At 42.5% G+C, this 22,861-nt stretch overlaps 1 protein-coding gene, 1 long non-coding RNA gene and 1 pseudogene across 4 annotated transcripts in view; 2 read left to right on the forward strand and 1 right to left on the reverse strand.

Moving 5' to 3' along the window:
- Positions 1 to 18,363, reverse strand: part of LOC123588153 — a 22,017-nt gene extending 3,654 nt beyond the window's left edge. The window contains exons 1-2 of the long non-coding RNA XR_006707734.1: positions 18,351 to 18,363; positions 14,565 to 14,571 (exon numbers count right to left, since the gene is read on the reverse strand). This is a non-coding gene — a long non-coding RNA (uncharacterized LOC123588153). The remainder of the gene's footprint in view (positions 1 to 14,564; positions 14,572 to 18,350) is intronic.
- The window catches only part of L3MBTL4 (L3MBTL histone methyl-lysine binding protein 4), a 446,682-nt gene that overhangs the window by 258,141 nt on the left and 165,680 nt on the right, over positions 1 to 22,861 (forward strand). The window lies entirely within an intron of this gene.
- On the forward strand, positions 8,636 to 9,149 carry LOC123588152 (annotated as a pseudogene).

A 22,861-nucleotide genomic window follows, 5' to 3' on the forward strand; every position in this document is an offset into this window, starting at 1 on the left:
GAGCTGCATGTGTCTTCTCTTGTGTCTGGGCTGTGACTGTTGTAGATACATACCCCCATCCCATGAGGGTGGGAGCCATTTTGAGGTGCATCAGCCCAGGCTGTGACTGCTCACCAGGTGTATCAGGGCTGGAGCTGCTGTAGGGGGACACATCTGCATTTCCTGGTTTGATTTTGGTTCTGGTGTACCTTTTTCTGGGAGTTGCTTTTATTTTTTAAATTTTTAAAAATTTTATATCAGTGTTACTTCTTTTCAGTTTATTTATTTTGAGAGAGAGAGAGAGAGAGAGCCAGAGCATGCTAGTAGAGGAAGGGCAGAGAGAGAGAGACAATCCCAAGCAGGCTTCACGCTGTTGGCGGAGAGCCCAACACGTAGCTCAATCCCATAAACTGTGAGATCGTGACCTGAGCTGAAATCAAGAGTCAAACACCCAGCTGACTGAGCCACCCAGGAGCCCCCTAGGAGTTTCTTTTGGTGATGCTGGTCCCAGCTAAGGCCACCTGCTGGGTGCAGTGGGGGCAGGAACCACTTTGGGGGAGCGCCAAACCCAGTTGAGGCTGCCTGCCAATGTGGCAGAGGGGGAGCTGGTTTGGAGGGGCATGTTGGGCAGAGCAAACCTGCAGAGGATTACCAGGACAGGATGACTAGTGTTGGCAGGGTTGATGGACAGCATCAGAAATGGCACTTGCCAGCTCTCAGTCACCATGGTAGAAGGAGGGTAAGAAAAATGGTTCCCCCCTGTGCTTCTTTTCCTCCAGAAAGTTCCTACAGATCCCTGCCCCTCTGGCAAATGTCCTAGACTGAGTCAGTAAGTCTCCATTATGATGGAAATTATGGTTCAGGTGCTTCTTAAAGGGCTGCCTCTATGCTGTGTCTCAGACTGAGTGTGCTTGTGCGCCTGCCCTTTAAGAGTAGAGTCTTGGTTTCCTAGAGTTCTCTGGCTTTCCTAGAGTTAAGCCTTGTTGATTTGCAAAGCCAGACATTATGGGGGCTCTTCGTCCTGGTGTGGGTCCTCAGGACAGGGGGTGCCTGATGGGGACTTGAACCTTTTGCTCCTCAGGGAGGATCTCTGTGTTTTTCATATCCTTTCTGCTTGTGGGCTGTTGTGCTGGGAGTGTGGATCCTGACTGGACCACTCCGTTGCTCCTCTCACCTCTCTTGATGTGACTTTTAAAAAATACCTTCAGTTATCAAAATTTCTTAAGTTTGACTTCCCTGTTTTTTTGGCAATATTACAAGATTCCCGTTTTCTGTATTCATTTTTAAGGTAATTGGAATCCCTATAATTTGGGAGAATTGGCTACCTCCAGTTGGCCATGATATTCATTTACTGCTGTGCTTGCTTTTTTGTTATAAATGTGTTTGGATAAATCATTATTAATTGTAATTGTAACATCCCCACAACATACACACAATGCTACTCCGAAATTTATTTATTTATTTATTTATTTATTTATTTATCAATCACTGAATTATTTTTTCCCCACTGGAAAGTAGAAACGAATGTTTTGGTCAAGGTATCTAACAAAACAAAGTGTGAAGGTCTGTTGACAGTTGCAACAGCTTCATGATTATCTTTGCTGATGTCTTTCCTGTGATTGTCTGTATAAAACTCAAATCTGACCTCATTATCTCCATTCTTTTTTTGTTGAAGTATAGTTGACATGGGTTTCCATTTTTTTTAATACGAAATTTATTGTCAAATTGGTTTCCATACAACACCCAGTGTTCATCCCAACAGGTGCCCTCCTCAATACCCATCACCCACTCTCCCCTCCCTCCCACCCCCCATCAACCCTCATGTTGTTGTCAGTTTTTAAGAGTCTGTTATAGTTTGGCTCCCTCCCTGACTTTTTTCTTAGCCTAATGATGTGATGGTTTGACTTTTAGTTGTTGAACAAGTCTTGCATACCTGAAATGAATCCTCCCTGGTCATGATGATGTATGGTTTTTTTTATTAAGGCATACTTTTTTTTTTTTCCAATATATGAAATTCATTGTCAAATTGGTTTCCATACAACACCCAGTGCTCATCCCAAAAGGTGCCCTCCTCAATACCCATCACCCACCCTCCCCTCCCTCCCACCCCCCATCCGGAGAAACTTAACAGAAACCCATGGAGGAGGGGAAGGAAAAAAAAAAAAAGAGGTTAGAGTGGGAGAGAGCCAAAGCGTAAGAGACTCTTAAAAACTGAGAACAAACTGAGGGTTGATGGGTTTCCATTCTTAAAGCTCTCCCTTGGCATCCAGTATCTGACAGACTCCTTTCTTTGCACATACACAAGGTGCTTCACAATCTGTGCTTTACTCGCTGCCATACCTTACTCTTCCCAAAGCAGAATTATTTCATTTATACCAAACAAAATTACTCCTAACACCTTGACCATTGGCCTTATAAGATTTTGAAGCCAATACAGCACCTTTCTATACATTCCTCCATATATTAGCTTTCTTTACAGAAAAGTCACCCCCTCAGCTGGTGTCAAATTCCTGGGTGGTAAGGAGCGGGTAGGAACGCTTGCTCTACAGTAGGAATTACGTGTAGCATCCTATTCTGATGTCTTTTATGGATCGTGTTTGCATAATCAACCAAATCAAATCAGTTTTTATTGCTGAGTGCTATATTAAGTCAAAGAGTTGATCTTATTTACTCATATAATTCAAACTTAAGTTCTAATGTCCAGGATCTTTGAAAATCAGATCAAAGTAATTGTGTCTACATAGATCTGTAAAACCACACACAGTGTTTTCTCATATACGAGCAGATGAAGTCCCTTACCGACATTAATTTGCAAGTATTTTAAGGTATTTTCAGATATTTTAACTTTCATATATTTTTTACACTCTTTTGTTTTACTTTTGTTATATTTATGTGACTCAACAATTGCCTCAGTACTTTACTGTATATGATACAATAGATTTATAGATCAAACGTTGCAAAGAATACTAAAAATTTAAGGTTTGGAAAAAAATCTTAGAGGTCATCTTATGTATTCTACCATTTTATGGAGGCTGTACCCAACTTGAACTTTATCTATTTTATTGATATAGTCTAGTGAAACTAGTGAACTTATCTATTTTACTGATATAGTCTAGTGAAATTTTACAAAAAGCATCACACAGGTTGCCTGGTAGTGGTATTCTGTGAAAATAAGAACAATTAAAAGAAAATATGAGGAAGACACCTTTTAAATCCATATTCTCATCTATATTTTGTTATGAATATTTTTCCCTTGATTCTTTTTCCCTTGACTCAGTATTATAATGCTTTGGAAACAGAGGAAGAAAAAAATATATATATATTTTTTCACTATATATATATATATAGTGAATTTTTTCTTCCATGAGCTTCCCATTTATGTTTGAGGGAGCTGTAGTTTGCAAATATATGAAATAGAATAATATCTTTTAGCTGCTGATGAATGAGTGAAAACTAAATGTACATTGCTATGTTTCTAAATGTGTTTTTAAAGAGAGAGCAGAATGACACAGGGCTAGTCCAGCCAGGCCTCTAAGAATGGTGTTGACCTGGGCCCAGAAGAGCACAGAGCATCTGGACCAGTGGAGGGAGAATGGTGGCCCCTTTAGAGATGGAAATGGCACAAGCATAAGTAAAATTAGAATCTGTTGGCTCTAGTACAATTTTATTCGATTTATTAAAATTTTGTTTTTCTATGTGAGTGGTAGTTACTTTAGTTCGTTTCCATTTTTTCTAGTTACTTTAGTTCATTTCTATTTTTCTAATGCCATTTAATTCATATAATTATACTCATTGCAGACATTGAACCAAGGTATAATGCATGTTATATAGCCCAAGCTTCTGCAAAAATGTACAGTGTATTTTTGCAAAGACCATAATATTCAATAATTCATAGCATTCAGTCTCTGAGGCCTAATGTAAGTTATTGAAAAGGTTAACTGTGAAAAGCCACTTGAGAATGAAAAGTTCAGAGTTCCCATTCAGAGCACCAGTTTGTATGGCTGGGTGCGGATTTCCTCCTACCCACCACACCCAGCTCAGCTGCAGTTCACCCAATGTAACTCTCCTTTTCTCATCCATTAAGGCATGATTTGTCTGTTTTATCTTATGTATAGTCTTTCATGGTGGACTTTTTCTACCCTTAGAATCAAAATTAAATACCTAAGATAAAGCACTAAGGTGTCAAGAGCTTTCTGTTGTGCTTTGCATTCCCTGAATGTCTTTGAAAAGGTTTAAAAACACTAGAACCAAAAAACCATGCCTACCTCGGTCTTCCACAGAATTGCCTTTTGACAATCTTTTCAGTCAGATCATTTGGAAAATGTAATCCCAGTCACATTTGGTGCTAAATTTCTTTTAATAGATCTCATTTCTTTTATTATATTGTGAATTAGCTACCTAGACTACTTACCCCATTGGGCAATGGGATTTCCAATAGTTCTTGCTTTGGAAATTCACCAAATTTGAGAAGTAAGATGATGGACTTTGGAACTAGAAAAAATCTTGGATTTAAATTTTCATTCTACTCTGGCTGACGCTGTGTCTCCGAGCAAGTTACTTTGCCTCTGGGACTTGCAGGCTTGCGTGTTTAAATACCTATTTATTTATTTATTTATTTATTTATTTTTAATTTTTGAGAAAGGCAGAGAGAGTGCGAGCAGGGAAGGAGCAGAGAGAAGAGGGGGAGAATCTGCGCTGTCAGCGCAGACCCCAACATGGGCTTGAACTCATGAAACTGTGAGACCATGACCTGACCAGAAATCAAAAGTCGGATGCTTAACCGACTGAGGATTGAGCCACTTTGTGATTAAGTACCTTAATGGCTGCTTTCAGTTGTCTGGCTCATGCTGGCCTTTCAGTAAAATAGTAGGGCTGGGGTGAAGAGTGCAGGCACATTTGCTTCCCATGCCATTTCTCTTCATTGATCTAGAAAATTGGAAGTTGACTTTATTTCCTAAAACTTAAACAACCAGTGTGGTTTTCTTCTTGGTGCTTGTTATAATTATACTATCCATAAAGGGGTTGCTGATCTCTGAGCGAATATTGACTAATGTTTAGAATAGTTTGAAACATTTAGAATTACTGATTTAGATTTAAGATTAGCACTCCCTATAAGCCACATTAAACTGAACTAAAGAACTTTGCTGTTCATTAAAATAAAAATTTGAATACATTGCAATTCTGCACCTAATTCTGATGTGTCACTTTTTTCCTGACACCAGGCAATTTCTCAACACTGGCTGGGTGTCTTGCAATTCAACTCCATTCTGACAGTGCTTACCTAGAGAAAGCGTCAGGCTCCACAGGGTAAGGGCTCAGTCCTACAAGACTGCTCCAACCCCCAACTTCAGATGCCAGTCATAAGTCCAGGTCATCACCTGTGCTTCTGGCTATATATAGATCAGAGGTTCCAATGACCCACTGCTTGGGTTCAATTAATTTGCTAGAGTGTCTCCCAGAACTCAGAAAAACATTTTACTTATTAGATGATCTGTTTATTATAAAAGAATGTAATTCAGGAATAGAAGCCAGATGGAAGAGATGCATAGGGCAAGGGACACAGAGCTTCCATGCTCTCTCCAGACTAGACACTCTCCACAAGTCTCCATATGTCTACCAGCCCAGTGGCTGGTAAGGTTCAGAGGAACCTTATCTTTGGTTTTTTATAGAGGTTTCATTCCATAGGCACAATTGATTAGATCATTGACCATTGGTGTTGAACTCAATTTTCCAGCCCTCCCCATCTCCAGGAGTGGGAGGGAAAGTTCCAGCCCTGTAATCACTGGTTGGCTCCACTGGCAGTCAGCCTCCAGCCTTAGGTGCTTTCCCAAACTCACATCATTAGCATAACAAAAGACCTCTATTGCTCTCTTGGCAGGCAATTGCAAGGGTTTTAGGAGCTCTGTGCCAAGACAAGGAGGAAGACTAAGTATATATTTCTTATTATAAATCACAATATCACAGTCGTAAACATACCACAGTGAAATGAAAGTATTCTTACTGAGTTGTTCACTAGCTTTGTCGTTGTCAAACCAAATGGATATAAACCGGTGCTCACCTGAGCCTTCTCTGTGAAACACAGTTTTCCATTCTTTTATCCCTGATTTAGCAATGGTATTTTTTTCACATCTCCTTTTCCTCTCTTCTTAGTCTACACTCTCAGCTTCTTGCCTCTGGGTAGGGTCTATATTCCTTGTGCCTAGTGCTTATCTGCTAGCATTGGGCAGAAGGTGGGTGACCTTCATTCCCAAATTTCATGTGACATCCCCAGGGAGATGAATCGTCTCCACCCCTGCCATCCTAAGGTATCTTTACTTACCCCTCGACTGCCCCAGGGTCCCTAGCAGGGTTTTCCACTCTTGTCTTTGCTCAAGGGGCACCTGCCGCTCTGGCCCTCACCATATCTGCAGCACACCAGCCTTACTGCCACTGCTGCCTCTGTTGTCCCCTTGGATTGGAACTTTGTGCTGCCACATGCTCCCTGGGCTTGTTCAGGTATCCCCTCCCAGAGATGACTTCTCTGCCCAAGCTGTCCACGGACAACAACTCTGCCGTTCTCTAACTCCTCAGATGTCTTTGTGTTTTGGATGGCACATGTCACAGGCCAGCGTAATACAATATGCTTATTTGTTTCTGTTGTCACCCCTTCTCCATTACTAGAATACCTCTCCCATGGTGGCAGGGACCCGTGCCCCTGTTGGTCTTCCATTGCACAGTCTATACCACCTCCAAAGAGTAATGCAGACTTGGAGCTGAAGACATAGGCCCGAATGAACGAATGAATGAATGAACAAGTGAATGGATGGCTTCCCTTTTAGCCTACAAGATCCCGTGGAGCAGGGTTTTTGTGTTATTCACCTTTGCTCCTTGGAATGTGCGCACTCTTGCAGGTGGTAAATGCAAGTCAGAAAATGCTTGTAGAAGAGTCCAGGATGTGATGAGCCAGTTGGTGGCGCTGTCTCCTGCCCCATGCCCTGGACCACGTGCTCCTTCCTACCATGGGCTGGGATGATTCAGCCTGTGTCCTCCCTGCAGGGTGGGCCCTTGGTGAATATTTGTCCAATTTGCTTGGTGTTTGCCTCACTTTGTACATTTTATAAACGTAATCCTTCTGTACTTAGTTCCCCCTTCCTGCTCCTTCAGCCCTTGTTGTAAACACTGCTTTAGAAATCGGAGCTCGACAGAGTAAAATATCTGATTGCATGGAAATGCTTTGCTAATGTTTTAAAGTAGGAATAAAAATAATAACATAAAAATATGACTGGCTCCAATGCCTCTAATATGGTAGATCTAGTGGAGAACAGAGAACCTTTTTTTTAAATAAATTAGATTTGGATGTGCCACCTGATAACTATAGACTTTTCTCGCCAGGGTATGTATGAAGTTGTTTGTTTGTTTTTTTCTGAAATGACAACCGCCATGCAGAGACAAGTGCTGGTGGGAGTGTGGAGTGACAGGGCCGGCCACTCAGCCCCCCAGGGTGAGGACCCTCCATGCTGGTGCCATCCTGTCGGACACAGTTGGCTTCACCATTTGTGCCCACAAACTTGAGGGGAACAGAGCTGCTCTCTCAGCGTGGATATAAAAATAAGTAGATGCAAGAGAGGATTTGATCCATATGCTCAGGAAGCCCAAGCAAACCTCAGAAAAGTGCTTTATCCTTAGGAGTTACCAGAGACGTGACTGTACGACACGAACCTGAGAGAATACTCACCTCTCGTCGTGCCCCAGCCTGCCACGTGCAGGTGTGGATGCAGTGGTTTGCAGCACCTGTTCCAGACAGCAGTGGGTGTCTGGTCCTGATCACGATGCACTTTCTGACTTGCCTGAACCCTACAGTATATTCCCTTATGATTGTATCAGTCTCCCCGCCCCCTCCCCCTCACTTAGACAGGAAGGTGTTCACCCCAGCCTCAGACGGGCCGGTGGAGCTGCTGAGTCTGGGTTTCCAGAAAGGGGCACCTCCTCTGTTTTGCAGCATCAGCGGTGTTACATGAAGCATGATGGCTTCGAAGAGGGTGGCAAAAAGTAAAACTAGATTACACTGCCGTGCAGTGCAGTCTCATACATGGAGGGTCTGCAGTAACTGCACATCGTTGGTGGTAATCGACAGCCCACAGGGTGTGCAGCTGCGTCCAGGGAAGAGGATGAGCCCTACTTGTCCATAAAGAGCAATCCTGATTGGACCTGGGAGGAATTTGCCAGGTTAGTGCCTCAAGAGACTTCCCCAAGTCATGTGATCCCGACTGTTTGCTCCAGTCCCCAAATCTCTCTCTCTCTCTCTTTTAAGTTTTTATTTATTTATTTTTGAGAGAGAGCATGAGCAGGGGAGGGGCAGAGGTAGAGGGAGAGAGAATCCCAAGCAGCCTCTACACTGTCAACGTGGAGCCGGATGTGGGGCTCAAACTCACAAACTGCGAGATCATGATCTGAGCTGAAACCACCAGTGGGACACTTAACCAACTGAGACACCCAGGCACCCCCCTCCCCCCAAATCTCTCTTTGTGTGGCTTTGTCTTGAGGCCAGGCTCTTGCTCACCTAGACCCTGTGCCTCCTTACTGAGGCATAGGAGCACTTCTGGGTCTCTTCTGTGTCCCACACAAGTTGTGTCAACACAGAAGTATGGGCTCGGGCTTATCAAGGTCCAGGTTGAAAATGGCAGTGGCAGCTTTGTCCCAGGTGTCTGGGCTGCTGGGGCAGTCGGGCACATAGTTGGGGCAGTCCATGTCAAGGGGCACCCACAGTAAGGATGACTCACCTCATGTGTGGAAGGCCCTCACCTCCTTCTAGCACTCCCGAGTGTGGGAGTGCGAGTGCTGAATGTCTTCCTGAAATCACATCATGCAGAGCACGAAAAACCAGAGTTCATCCCTACCCCTATCTCCTCATCAAGTCCACGTACTTTCCCTGGGGAGATGGTAATCATACTCTATTCCTAACTGTCATGTGAATCCACTTCCAACTGGCTATGAAGATGCATAAAGAGAACCTGGACCGCTACCCATTGGGGACCACAGCACTCGTGTGGATCGTGACTCTGCACATGGGCCAGAAAAGTATATAGGACCTTAAGCTCACCTTCCTTACTAGTATCAAATGATGACCAGTATACTGATTTCCATCCCTTTGCTTGTGGCAGGAGATGGCTTAAATAAATAACTTAGATTGGCCCATGAAAAAGAAAAGCAGAAGTATGGCCTTGGGCTCATTAACTTGGCCACTGGCCACTGCTATGTCATTACCTTCTGCCGTGTGGGATCTTTTCCTAAAGATGTGCAGCTACCCCCTAGTGTACCAAAGGAAGCAAAGAGCTGACTAGCTCCCTATTCATAAACAAATGCCCACCCCAGTGCTAGTCTAACGGGGGGGGGGGGGGTGGAATGTGAACAGAAGAGGAAATGCAAGAAGAAGGAATGTGAGTACACACACCTCTGACTTAGTCTTCCTTTCACCTCTCGTCTCCTCCATGCACTCCTTTCTTTCTATTTCTTTTTTTAAATGTTTATTTATTTTTGAGAAAGAGGGCATGCATGCATGTGTACAAGGAGGGGAGGGGCAGAGCCAGGGGGACAAGATCTGAAGTGGGTTGTACTCTGACAGCAGAGAGCCAAACGCGGGGCTTGAACCCACGAACTGCGAGAAGATGACCTAAGCTGAAGTTGGACGCTTAACCAACTTAGCCACCCAGGCACCCTATTTCTTTAAATTTCTTAAACACAAATTATTTACACCCCAGGACCTTTGCATATGCTTTTGTCTCTGTCCAGAATGGTCTGTCTGCTCTTCTAATAGATGACACTTTCACACTCTTTAGAATTCATCTCAGATGGTCCCTTCTGAGAAAGGCCTTGCCTGGCCACATAACCTAAAGAAAAACCACCATTTCCATTTCACCACTTCCTTTTCTCCATAGTGCATTTCATAATATGCAGTCATTTTAAGGGTCTGTTTCCTTGTGTTTTGTCAGTAGTCCCCATGACACTGTAAGCTTATAGGTGCAAGGATGAAGAGTGTTGTGTCTGCCAGTATTTCTTATTTATCTGTTTATTTCTCTAAGAGTTGGTTAATCACTTATGCCAAAGCATCTCTAGAGGCCACCTTGGGCTCTCACCTGCAACCTTTATGGAGGGAATTCTTGAGTAGTAGCTGTGGAATTAGTCCAGTCCGGCCTAGTAGCAGAAAGATAGGCTGAAACACTCCCACTGCTAACAAAGAGAACTTCCACGAGTAGGAGGTTGACAAGCAGAAAAAGATTTCCTAGCTGGCTTCCATGTCTGAATAATTTTGTCATTGTTCTTTCTTTAGCTTCTGTTTGATTTATATTTGGAAGTAATTATGATGCTTGATTACCAAATAAATTAAACATAGCATTATTATGAAGTTAAATTGCACACTAATAGCATAGTATTACAAACAGTAGTAATAGTATCTATAACCTTTATTATTATTTGTATTAAAGACCTTGTGAACATTGCTAATTTATTTAACTGTTAAGCATAAACAAGCATAATAGAACATAACTCGAGAAGGAATATAGCTCATGTTCCCATTTGGTTCATTACTCAGCTGATGTATAAATATAACAGAATGACTTGTAAATATACCAAATGTCCTGGCACGTGGTTTATCCTGGTAAGTGAGAAAAAAATGATGAAATCTGCGGTAAGAACTGAATGATTAATGAAGCCCCTTTGATGAACATTTGGGACCCTGTGGAACTAGAAAAGTTTTTTTTTTTTCTGTTGAAGATGGAAAGTCACATAGATTATTAAATAAGACTTAGTGCAGTTTTAGTCCTGATCTGGAATAATCAATCTGATGATGGATAGATGTCATTCTGAGGAAAAAAAAAAAAAAAAAGATTAATTTAGCCAGGTAACAGCACATTTTCAATTTCCTTCTTTTCTAAAGATAATTTTATAAGGAGTCTTTAGTACTTGTTCTTCCAAAATCCAGCAAGCAAGTAATCAGCAGTTTTAAGAGTCCCTAAGTACTCATTGACTTAATAGACAATTACAGCATATTGTGTTTTAAAAAAGTTAGCTATTTTAGAAGTCCCTAATTACAGATTTACATGATAGACTTATCAAGGAAAAATAATACATTTCAAAATGTACTTACAGTCTTAATGATATTATCTGTTTTAAATGTTCCTTGTTGAAGTGCTTATCCTGTGTGCTCTACCTTCTGGAGGTGTGAGGGCAGAATTCGTTTACTTTGTTCTAAAATTCGATGTTTGGGTGTCTGATGCTAGCTCAGAACAGTTTTGCAGATTATTTTCTCATCATAGCTAAATGACTTCATTTGCTACTGTTCACAGTTATTGAAATGAAATGTGACACGGTGGTCTTAGTTATCCTATTACAGACACTGGGAGATTGTATCTCATCAAGGCACTGCTCTGTTCGAAGTTACTGGCACTTAATGCAAATGCATACTAACTTCTAAAAGTCATGGCATACCTCAGGTGGTTTGACAATAAAGCAAAACATATTCTCACTCTGTCCCAGTGTTTGGGTCCTGTCTGGCCATAGATCTGTGGATGTCAACACATAGATGTCCAGTGGAGACCCTGTGTTGGGCAGCAGACCTTTCAGGATTTCTCAGCAAGAGTTTTAACCCTATCCAGAAGACTTCAATGTCCTCCAAGGAGAGGGAAAGGGACGAGGTGCAATTGTTACAACCCTACCTCTACATTGCCCTACAGGTCCAGACAATGGAAACCTTGAGTGATCAACAGATTGTCTAAGAATATTGCTTGAGGAAGGGCTTACCATCTTAGAGGGTAGTGTTGGAGTTGTCACTGAACAAAGAATTTTTTTTTTTTTTTTGGCATTCTCGACTGTATTAAGCTCTGTGTCAGAGTCAGAAGGTCCTGTAGGACATGGTTTAGCACTGGTGACCACGGCGGGTGGTGCAGATGGGAAAGGGAGATGGCCCATGAACAGGCACCCTGGGGGGCTCGGGACAGGTCACACAGGAGGTGTTACAGGATCTCTCTGCTGCCACAGGCACCTGATTCAGTGTGAAAAGAGTGGAATTCTGCCTCCCAAGATGCTAGTCACACCAAGGTCATTTTTAAACTTGGGGATCAGAATGGGGATGGGGAGTATATGAGGGCAACTCCGGGTGTTGCTTTACAGACAAACTTAGTGGTATTAGCATCTTGGAGGTGTTTTGTTCACTTGTCTTTCATGGTATTAGAAAGATTGAAAAAAGGGGCACCTGGGTGGCTCAGTTGGTTAAGCGTCCTACTTTGGCTCATGATTTTGGGATTTGTGAGTTCAAGCCCTGCGTCGGGCTCTGTGCTGACAGCTCAGAGCCTGGAGCCTGCTTCGGATTCTGTGTCTCCCTCTCTCTCTGCACCTCCTCTGCTTGTGCTCTGTCGCTCTCTCAAAATTAAATAAACATTAAAAAGAAAGAAAGATTGAAATATATCTGTCCACTGGATATATCCTTAAATGACCCATTGGAATTAAAATAGAATGAAATATTTTTAAATGTAAAATAAACAATATATTTTTGCAGTATGAAAGAAGCTGCATAGAGATTCTGGTTTGTTTTTTCATTTCACTCGGCATTCCAAGCAACCAAGAATCACAAAGTGGAAATGTACACAAAGCTAAACTTCAGTGCATAATGCAAATGACAGACTTAAAGAACTGAAAATTCCATAACATATTTGGAAACTAAGAGCCTTTAGATTATATTTTACTTTTCATATATGCTTTGATACTCATTCAAACCAGAGAGTAAAAATCAGAATATTTTTTCGTTGCAAAGAAATACATTTTACCTAAATGCATACGAATACTGTAATTATAAGAGATGTCAGAATACCCTCCACGGATCTTTGGGCTAACAACTCTTTACGCTAGTGCATCCAGAAGTGCTGACCCTGGATCTTTCCTTGCATGACCCGCTCATGGAAGGATTGACGTGCATAGGAGCCCCTCATTGTAGGAGCTGCAGACACAAAGTCAGAGCCCCTTTGACTGGCCAGTAGCCTATCCCTATCATATTTGACATGACCACTGGCCTGTCTTCTGCTACATTTCACCTGCCCTAGAGCATTCTTTAGAATGCTTCTAATTTTTCTTGCATCATTCCTTCACAGAAATTTTCTATGTGGAATGTTATTTCTATAATCACCAAATGGTTGAAGGCCAATAAGGGTGAGGACACGGCTGCTGAGAGTGTATCACTTTGCTTCTGGGTTACTGACCCTCTCTCCTTTCAAGACATTATTCTCCTTGAATACTGCTACACTCTTTTTATTGCTGCTCTACTTGACTATTTTTCTGAACATTAAAGCCTTTATGTCCTAAGGAATTGCAGAAGAGAGTAAAAGAAATGGCTGTGGAAGTTTATATTCTTTAATGTGGAGTTTGTGGGTTTTCTTAACAATGACAAGAACATCCTCCATCATTTTCTTTGAAGTCATCAGTCTCTTCTTCATATCAATGGATCTGTTTTGTAATGGAAGTCATTAGGAGCCGACTCTTTTTATGTAACACCTCCAAACAAATCTTATACAATGCCAGGCAGTCAGGGAAAACTCAGCACTACAGTGGAGTCTCACATCTGATTCTAGGGTTAGCTTCTAAATTCAGCAAGTAAGGCAAACAGTGTAGTTAGTCACAATTACTGAGAAGTGGGTCTCACTAAGCCCAGCACAGTGCATCTCTGAACTAGACAGTTGGCATGTACTGAGCATAAGGCAAAATGATTGGCATGAGTTCAGGGTCATGCTGTATGAAGACCAAACAGCATTTAAAAATACCTGGACTTGGGGCGCCTGGGTGGCGCAGTCGGTTAAGCGTCCGACTTCAGCCAGGTCACGATCTCGCGATCCGTGAGTTCGAGCCCCGCGTCAGGCTCTGGGCTGATGGCTCAGAGCCTGGAGCCTGTTTCCGATTCTGTGTCTCCCTCTCTCTCTGCCCCTCCCCCGTTCATGCTCTGTCTCTCTCTGTCCCAAAAATAAATAAACGTTGAAAAAAAAAAATTAAAAAAAAAAAAAAATACCTGGACCACTGCCAGCTCAGGAAAGTGCTCCCACTGTGAGGAGCACATGAGGACCGGTGGAGTGGTGGTCTCTGATTCCCTGCGCATGCTCGTTCCCACGGCCATTGCGGAGTAGCATGGCGGGATCACCCAGACTTCATTCTGTTTACTTCAGATATTTGACTAACATGTGCATGGCTACCCTAACTGTCTCTTAAAGCTAGGAGTAGTTGATTTTAAAAGTTCACATATATAAACCTGTACAGGTTTTGAATATAGCAGTTGCCTATTAGCATAGCAGAGTGAATAGAGCACAGGTGTGCAAGTTAAGAAGCTTGAGTTCTTGTCCTAACTGGCATAATATGATTTATGATCCGGCACAAGTGGTTTGACCTCCCAGACCATCATTTCCTAATTTGCAAATATAAGAATGGTCTAGGTCAGGGGTTCCCAACCCAATGGGGAACGCCTAAATAAGATTCAAAAGCTTACCCCTGGAATTCAGATTCTGTGGGACCTGGAACTTTATATATCCCAATATCTCTGAGTCCTTTCCAGCTTTGAATGCCATTAATGGGACCTCTCTCCTCAGGACTCCCAAGCTTTCCTTATCCTGCTGTGTCCATCATCTCTGGTCCATATACCAGAACTTGTGGAACCTGGTATATTCCTGTCCTGCTGCTTTGGAGTGCACTGAAGAGGCAGGTACCATGGACACTTGCAGTCATAGCCAATTAGCATTTCATGGTGGGGCCGTATAATGGCAGCTTTCTGTCCTTCTCTGAATGGAGCATTTTTATCTCTATGATGAAAGTGGACGTTGTTATTTGCTGTTTTGTTCAGGCAGTGCACAGGAGATGTAGCCTATTGCATGGAGCTCCCTCTGGGAAGCACTGACACGCAGTAAGTGCTCATCCTTCTCCCTCAAGCCTATAATCCAAACTAGTTCAAAGCCACCAGTGGATAAACTAGTGCACAGGTCTTGGAGGGAAGGTGAGCTCCTCCTTCCATTTCATCCAGGCATCTATTATGGCCATCAGCATTGAGAATTTCCTTCCCACTAGAAACGTGGCAATCCTGCCAAGACCGTACACAAGTTACTCAGTATGGGAATGTCATTCATTGTAGAATTAGGTTTAGGGCAGAAGCCACAGGGAGAAGTGTGCCTGTTAATTATATACATATAAACATGCTTTCCAAAGAACTCTCAACATTTTTTATTAAGAGCAGTTAAAAGCTTATGGGTAATGGAAGTTCTTAACGTGACCGAGCTAGGTCAAGGCTAATTTGAGGAGTGATTATGAATGCCAAAGTTCTGCTTTCAATGTAAGGTGCAGGTTATTGGAACGAGGCTGTCGTCACCCCACTTTGGAATCTGGAGTTACAGAGTATGTCTAATTCTTCTCAATATTTTTTCCTCTTGGTAAAAGGGGAGAAGGCAGCTCAAGGATTGGAAAGCTCAAAAACAAATCATTATACAGTTTTTGACACTTCTTATCTCCCTTCACATGAATAAGAAAAATCCTAGGAATGAGGAAGGCATAGTTACCACCCTTTTGGATTCTATTTAGTATCACGTTGCAGGAGGTAAAGTAGAGAGGGAGGAGGAGAAGCGGGGAGGGGTTCCGGCATTTCATGTCTAATAGGTGGGAGTAATTCATTTACATAAACCAAGTACCAAACTAGTCATTTTTTTAAAAAGCTGATTTCATATAAAAGACAAACCAGGGGAGATTCAGGACAAAAGAAAGTAGTTTTAGTTTTTATAATAGCTTTGAGAGAATTCATGCAAAGTTAAGATTTAGAAGACAAGTGCATCTATTTTTATTTCTTTTTTAAAAGTAATGAAAACAATGAAACAGGACAGTCTAGGGAAGTGGTTTTGTCTTACTTGCTGTTAGACACCATATTTCCCTCTCTACCCCCCCCCCCATAAGGTTATCAGTTTAATTCAATTTAGTTTAGTTACCTGCAAACCGGATGTTTTTTTTTGTGTGCCAGTAATGCCTAAAATTTTTTTCTACTCCTAAAATTCTGTGCTTCTGTGTTATCTATGAGGACCTCTCCCAGTTTTTCCCTTCCACAAATCAAGAGTGTTTTCCACATTTTTTGAAAGGTTAAAAACTGGGTTACAAAACAGGTTGGCATTTTATGAAGGCCTATGCTATTCAGTAATATGAAAAGAGCCTAGTTTTGTGTATTTAAATACTTGGGTACAAATTGATGGCACAGATTTTTTTACTTTAAAATGCTAGGGTGACATATCTGAATGAGAGCTATCTCAAATCTGTCTTTCCCCCTTTGCTCTGTCATGTCAGCCATCCTCATCATGACTCATCATTACAGCCATGTGTCAGTCAACACCATTCACACTTTCCTCACTGCTTGTCCCCAGTCCTGCTGGGGGCTTATGTCAGCACAATACCAGATCTAAAATATTTCATGCACATATGTCGGATGGGACCATCTCATGTTACAGCAAACACCAGGTCTCCCTGATCCTGTGCCCATACTGAAACAGGAGATCTAGTTTTTCTGGGATCCTTGTGTTATCAACCAGTCACCCACCATATTAACCTGTCTCTTACTTAAAGCTCAAAATGTGATAATGCATTTTATATTTGCAAAGAAAATCTTTGCCCACTGTTCTGCTGTCTCCTTTTGAATACTGAGCAGAGCCCAATAGAACATGTTCCACTTTTTACCATAACTGCTCCCTGGGAAACTGTGGGATCTATGAAAGGGCTTTCAGAAGGTCGTCCATTGCGGCTACTCCTGTCTGTCTCACCCGTGGGTGGTTGTTTTCCTCCCCCTGGTGGAATAAGTATCATTATTGCAGTCACTGGTCCCTGGGACTCTGGCACATTTCTATTCTTGTCCTGCATCAGGTGGATGGTTAGTTTGCCTTCCTCTGTGGATATTGCCATTGCTGTATTTTAAGGGTTTTTCTTGATCATCAGATTAGGCAAAACAGCCACTTTTGTAGGAACCTTTTCTTACTCTTTTGTTGCATTTTCTTATCACAAAATTATTGTTCTATTTTACTTACGTATCATGAAATCTGACAGTCTGCAACCTAGTACAAGCAACCATGGTGTGTGGTTACATTATTTTCTTCTTCTGTTTGAGAAACGCATTATTATAGCACAGTGGATATTTATGGTCCTTAATTTCATTAGGAGATGAAGAATAAGGATGATTAGTCTATAATTTCAGTTTGAAAGGTATGCTTATTATTTGCATTCTCTAGCACTCAACAGTAATTATTACATTAAATCTTAACAAACTACAATATAAATTTCCTGGGGGCAGGGTGGGGCAAAAAAAACCCAGGATCCTAACCTAAAAGTTTTCCATCCAAAATAAAGATAGTGAAATTTTAATTGTTTTAAATGGGAATGTGTGCATATTTGAATAGTTTCCTTTATTTATTTCTTTTAAGGTCCAGATTTAATTCTGCCTGCTCCATTCTTAATCTCTGCTGATGCTCTCGAGGCCGGTTTTACTGAGAAAACTAGAGCGGTGGGTGGAGAACTTGGCCATCCTTCTCCTGTGACCACTGGCACACCCTTCCTCTGTGCAGGCGCTTGCCTGGGCTCCCTGTTTCCTGAGCCTGGGGCAGCCGCTGCGCACATGGTATGCCCACTCAAGGGTCTCTCCCGCCAGTTACACCCTCTCTCCCTACACTGTCAGATTTCTCTCTCCTGGAACATCCTCATCATGACTCAAAAATTAGAAGAGAAATATGTTTTCGACCGAGAACCCACTTTTATACTGCCTTTTATATTGAAACTCCTCAAAAAAGCTGTTTAAACTATCACTTTCGTCTTTTTTTCTTCTCCACTCCCCTCTGACCTTGAGTCAGGTTGTTGGTGCCCGGCTTCCGAAAATGGTCTCCATTCCGGTCCCCACAGCCCCATGCTGCACACCTGCAGCTGGGGAGCAGGTCCCCTTTTCATGGCACCGTGGTCACAGCCGCTGACTCGCTTTCTGGCGCGCTGGCTGTGTGTCCTTCTCTGTGGAGCATGCTTGTCTCTGCCTGGCTGTACCTTCACAGCTCCTTCCTCCTGCCCTTTTAGTCTCCTTGAGCAGTGTTTCCCAGAGCTCAGTCCTCAGGCCTCTTGTCCTGCAATGACACTAACTCACCATGGGATCTCACCTAGTCCGTGGCCTTGAGCACCAGGTGTAGATGCCTTGGCTGCACCAATACCTCTAGTCCCAGCCACAGGGCACAGCCTGCCCCAAGCCCTCTTCTCGTGCACTTCTCAAAGAACGGGCCCAGTGAGTGTATTCTCACTCATTCATCAGCCCTCTCTGCTCTCCAGTGCCCCCGCCTAAGCTAGAATGTCGCTTTGGCCCATGGGACCTCATCTCTTGCCCCCTTTCCTTTGTGTGGCTCCCACCACACTGGCCTCCCTGCTGTTGCCCCAGGTTGCGTTGTGCCCTTACTCCACGTAGGGTCCTGCTCACGTGTCGGGACTTCTTCCCAGACTGCCGGCCTTAGGAGCATCCCCACTTCTGCCTCATCACTGTTCATGACTTGCTAGCACCATCACTGTGTGACGGTCCATCGTGTTTCTCATTTGAGTGTTTATTCTTTGGCACAAGCACCGGGGCTCCGGGGGACAGGTCTCTCCCTTTGGTCTGCTGCCGTGTCCTTGGTACCCAAATCCTGTCTAGCACGTAACAGGCACTCAGTATCTCTTTAAATATGTGAATAACCCTCAGTGGCTACTCAAAAAAATAACTTAAAAAATAATACTAGGAAAATAAGAAGAAATAAGGTATCTTAACTTGCCTGTTATTAGTGACATTTACATCTCTTCCACTTTTCTGTGTGTCCTCTAGTGGATATTACTACCCCATGCTAAAGTCATTTGTCTATGAAACACTTGTTAAATGAATCAGGTTGAACGGAAAACTTTTTCAGCGGTGGGTAATTAGTGTTGAAATGAGGCTAGGAACGCTGCTGCTCGATCCTCCTGTTCTGATGCGGGCCAACACCAGCGTGGAACTCACGTGTGCACTTAAAGGAACGGATCGTCAGCGTCAGAATTGTCATTCTGCTCCAGGTCAGCTCTACACCAGATAAAATAACAATTTGGAGAGGGAACGCCTTCCTACTCAGAAAGAGGGCGATGAGCTCAGCCTCTAACCCACTTGGAGTGGGATAATGAACGTTTTCACTCACATCACTCAGGGTCACCAGTTTGGGCCATCTTGAAAGAAAGGACAGTTCCCCTTCTCATTTTCTAGAGATGGGTGCAATCTTTAATTTATTGATTTTTCCCTTGAAATCTTATATCTTCTTTACATGACAAATAGGTCTAATGCCCACATGCAATTCTAGTTTTTGTTTTAGAAAAATTACTTAATTTCACAAAAGCAAAAACAAAATAAAATTGCCGTTTCATCGTGTGGACTTTTCAGCTGCGAGTAACACAAAAGTCTGTTTACAATGGTTTAATCCAAGAGAGGGTTATTTGTCCTGCGTGACAGACTCTGATGTGGTAGGTCCACCCGGGCACGTCCCGGGTCCAGGTTTGTCTTCCTTTCTTCTCTGCTTTCTTCAGCTTTTGCTTTTGCCTTTGTGCTTGTCACCTCATCAGTTCCTACCTCTGTGTCCCACGAAGGTCAAAGAAGGAGGACTTGAGGGAGCAAAGCATCACTGGCATCAGCTTTACCCTTCTGCTAGGAAAGAAAAACATTTATAGACATCCTTATGTTGCCTTTCCCTTAGGTCTGACTGTCCTAGACAGTGTCAGATGACCACATCTGGATGGGAGAGGCTGGGAAAGCCAACCTGTCTAGCTGGGCACGTTGCCATCCTGAACCAAATCAGGGTTCAGTCGGCAAGAAAGAAGGGGATGGATGTTGGGTGGGAAATTACAGTGTCTGTTTATGGCAACCATGTAGTTCCATGTGAATGGGGCTCCGCAAGGACATTTTACTTCCTGTATCATGTGAGTGTGACACAGTTCCCTACTCAGATAATTTACAGTCTACGAGGATATTTGCCATTTCGTTTTGTCTTTGCAGGAGGATCTCTGCCATTAGATTTACTCCTGCCTGAGTAAAATTTTCATAGAAGACTTGGAATAAATTAGGACTTACTCATGCTGCTTTATAGTAGCTCATAGTATTCAGGAATAGAAATCTAGAGATTGATTTGAGACACACTAAGCTCTGCATTAATTTATTCTTATTTATTATAGAGGCTAGCCCACAGCATTGTGGTCAGTATGTACCAAATAATGCTTAGTGGGTGTTAATTGTTGTCTTTATGATCCTTCCTCATTTGTAAAACATACTTATTCGGTATCTATTGTGTGCCAATCGCTGTTGTAGTGGGTTCTGGGGATACAGTGGTAGACACATTAGATACGGTCAATGTCCTCACTCTAGTGAAGGGAGACAGGAGATCAACAGATACACTAGGAAATTAATTTCAGTTAAAGTGGCAAAAGGAAGGCAAGAAATGGTAAAATGTTCAGAATGGTCTCTCTGAAAAAAATGATTTCAAGTTGAGAACATTTTCTTCTTGAGACCTAATTCTCTAAGTATCCAAGTTACAAGGAAGATATTCTTGGTGAAAATGAAATTATTTTCTAGGGAACAAAATATTAATTTTATCACGGGTTCCCTTATCCTAGAGGCGATAATATGAAAAATTGTTGAATTTACAGGTTTCTTTTCCCCAACAGATGGCTGTCTAATTCACCGTTGAGTCAACCCATTAAACCTCATCATACAAAATCTACCAAGGAAATTTTTAGATTCCATGCATTTTTATTGCATGTTCTTCTCGACTCCTTCTTTGTTTTGACCCTTGCTGTGGTTCTTAATGTAATAACTCTTCTCATGATAATTAAGGTGATATCCCTCCTTAAATATGTAACAAGGAGAGAAATGTGACCCCCGTCAGGGCTCTGGAGATAAATATGCATTGATAAAGATGTAAAAGATCACTCTAAGTCTTAGTCTAATCAAATGATAGTCCTGAAAAAAATACTGAGGAGTCTTCACTGACAGTTTATCGGAATGTTGTCCACACAGAGCAACACCTGGGCTGACTGATGGAGAGCATTTGTTTGTTTATAGGTTTAATATTTCAGGACTTTGTGATGGTGGCCTTGGAAGTGTATTGTGAAGCGAAGTTTGGAGAAAAGTCTACCTATAGTCTGTGTTTCTTTTTTACAGACTTTTAAAATTTACTGGCTGACACAAACATACTTCTTAATTAGAGACTTGTTTACAGTTTTTAAACATAGATTCCTTGGGTTTGTTTAAAAATTGTTTCTTTTTTAAGGTTATTTCCATAAAGCTACCCTTGGATAGGGCAACTCTTACTTAACCTCAAGGTGTTTTTGCAAAATTATGAGAGCAAAATAAGTATCTAGGAAAGACTTGCTTGTTGCTCAGTAAACTTAATGAAAATGTATTTGAGGTATAAATATTTATTGTAACAGCCTGTAACATTTGTTGTATATATCCCGTGAGCTTGTATATAGCCAGTGAGCATCTATGGCGTATAGTTGGTAAATGAGGCTATAGAAGTGGATGGCCCAGGAACATATCGTGAGGTTCTCTGACATTTTAAGGTTAACTAGAGGAGGGAGATCTGGCAAAGGATATAATGAGAGGATGCCCATATGCAGTCAGGGTGTGATGTCACCAAAGCTTGTAGACAATAACAACTCAAGAAGGGCGAGTGATTAATAGTACAAGGCAGGGAGTGTGATACCTACTCAGCAGCGCATGTGGGGCTTAATGCGGAGAGCTCATTAGTGACCTCAGAAGATGGATCTTGTTTAAGAAGTGAGATGTGAGGAAGCAGAAGTCACTTCTTTGAGAAGTTTGGCTAGGAAGGGGAAAAGAGTAAAAACAGCTCCTGAAGGGGAATGTGGGGTCCCAGTAGAGTTTTACACTTTTCTGTTTTGTTTTGCCTTTGTTTCTTTGTATAGAGGAGAAACTGGAGTTTGTTTAAATACTGGTACAAAGGATCTGGTAGTTCAGGAGTGATTAGAGTGAATGATAGCCTAAAGACCCTGGAGGATGAGGTAGATAAGATCCAAACATAACCAGTGAGAGACTTACCCTGGAGAGGAGAGAGTGCTCCCTGCGCCATGATGGCAAGGAAGGAGGGGAATGCTGTATGCTGAGGAGAAGCTCCTGCTTTCTCAGTGGAGGGCAGGCAAGCTCAGCCTGCCAAAGGGTGGGGGTTAACAGAGGTTTGGGAGAGTGGGGAGGGGCTAGGGTGACATTGGAGACAGTAGTTTGGGTAATGGTGAATCTGCAATGCTCTGTAATTTTTTCCAGAACTTAGTCATGCAAAACACAGACCAGCAGGATAGTACCACTGACCCAGGGTTGGCTCTTTGTTTTCTTTTCACAGCCACTTGTCACAAAAGGTCAGCGAGGCAGGGGGTTTAAGTTATTTGCAACAGAGGGTAAATACTGGTTGGCACAATCTAAGACAAGGGAAGGGAGTTGTGATGGGAGAGGCTGAGGATGGGAGAGAAGGGAATTCGTGGCCTGGAAACTCCCCTGATGTTGAAGCAGCAGCAGCAGCAGCAGCAGCAGCTGGGCTACCTGAGCGAGCAATCTGGGAGGATGCGATTTTGTCATCAGATGGGCTGTTGGCTCAGTGCTTTTGGAAGCAGTGTCATTTTGGGTGATGACAAGATCCAGAGGGTTTTCTCTGGAGGGAGAGCAGACTGAGGAGAATCACAGATCAGAGAAAGAGGGTTTAATTCCTGATAGTCTTTAGAGAGAGATTGCCTCTTGGGCTTGGCAGAATTTATCTCTGGCCTATAGTATACTAAACATAGTATTAGTATTAGCATAGTGTAGTATGGGTTCTTTTTTTCAGCTAGC

Source organism: Leopardus geoffroyi, chromosome D3, assembly GCF_018350155.1.
Source record: "Leopardus geoffroyi isolate Oge1 chromosome D3, O.geoffroyi_Oge1_pat1.0, whole genome shotgun sequence".
NCBI classification, from domain to species: Eukaryota; Metazoa; Chordata; class Mammalia; order Carnivora; family Felidae; genus Leopardus; species Leopardus geoffroyi.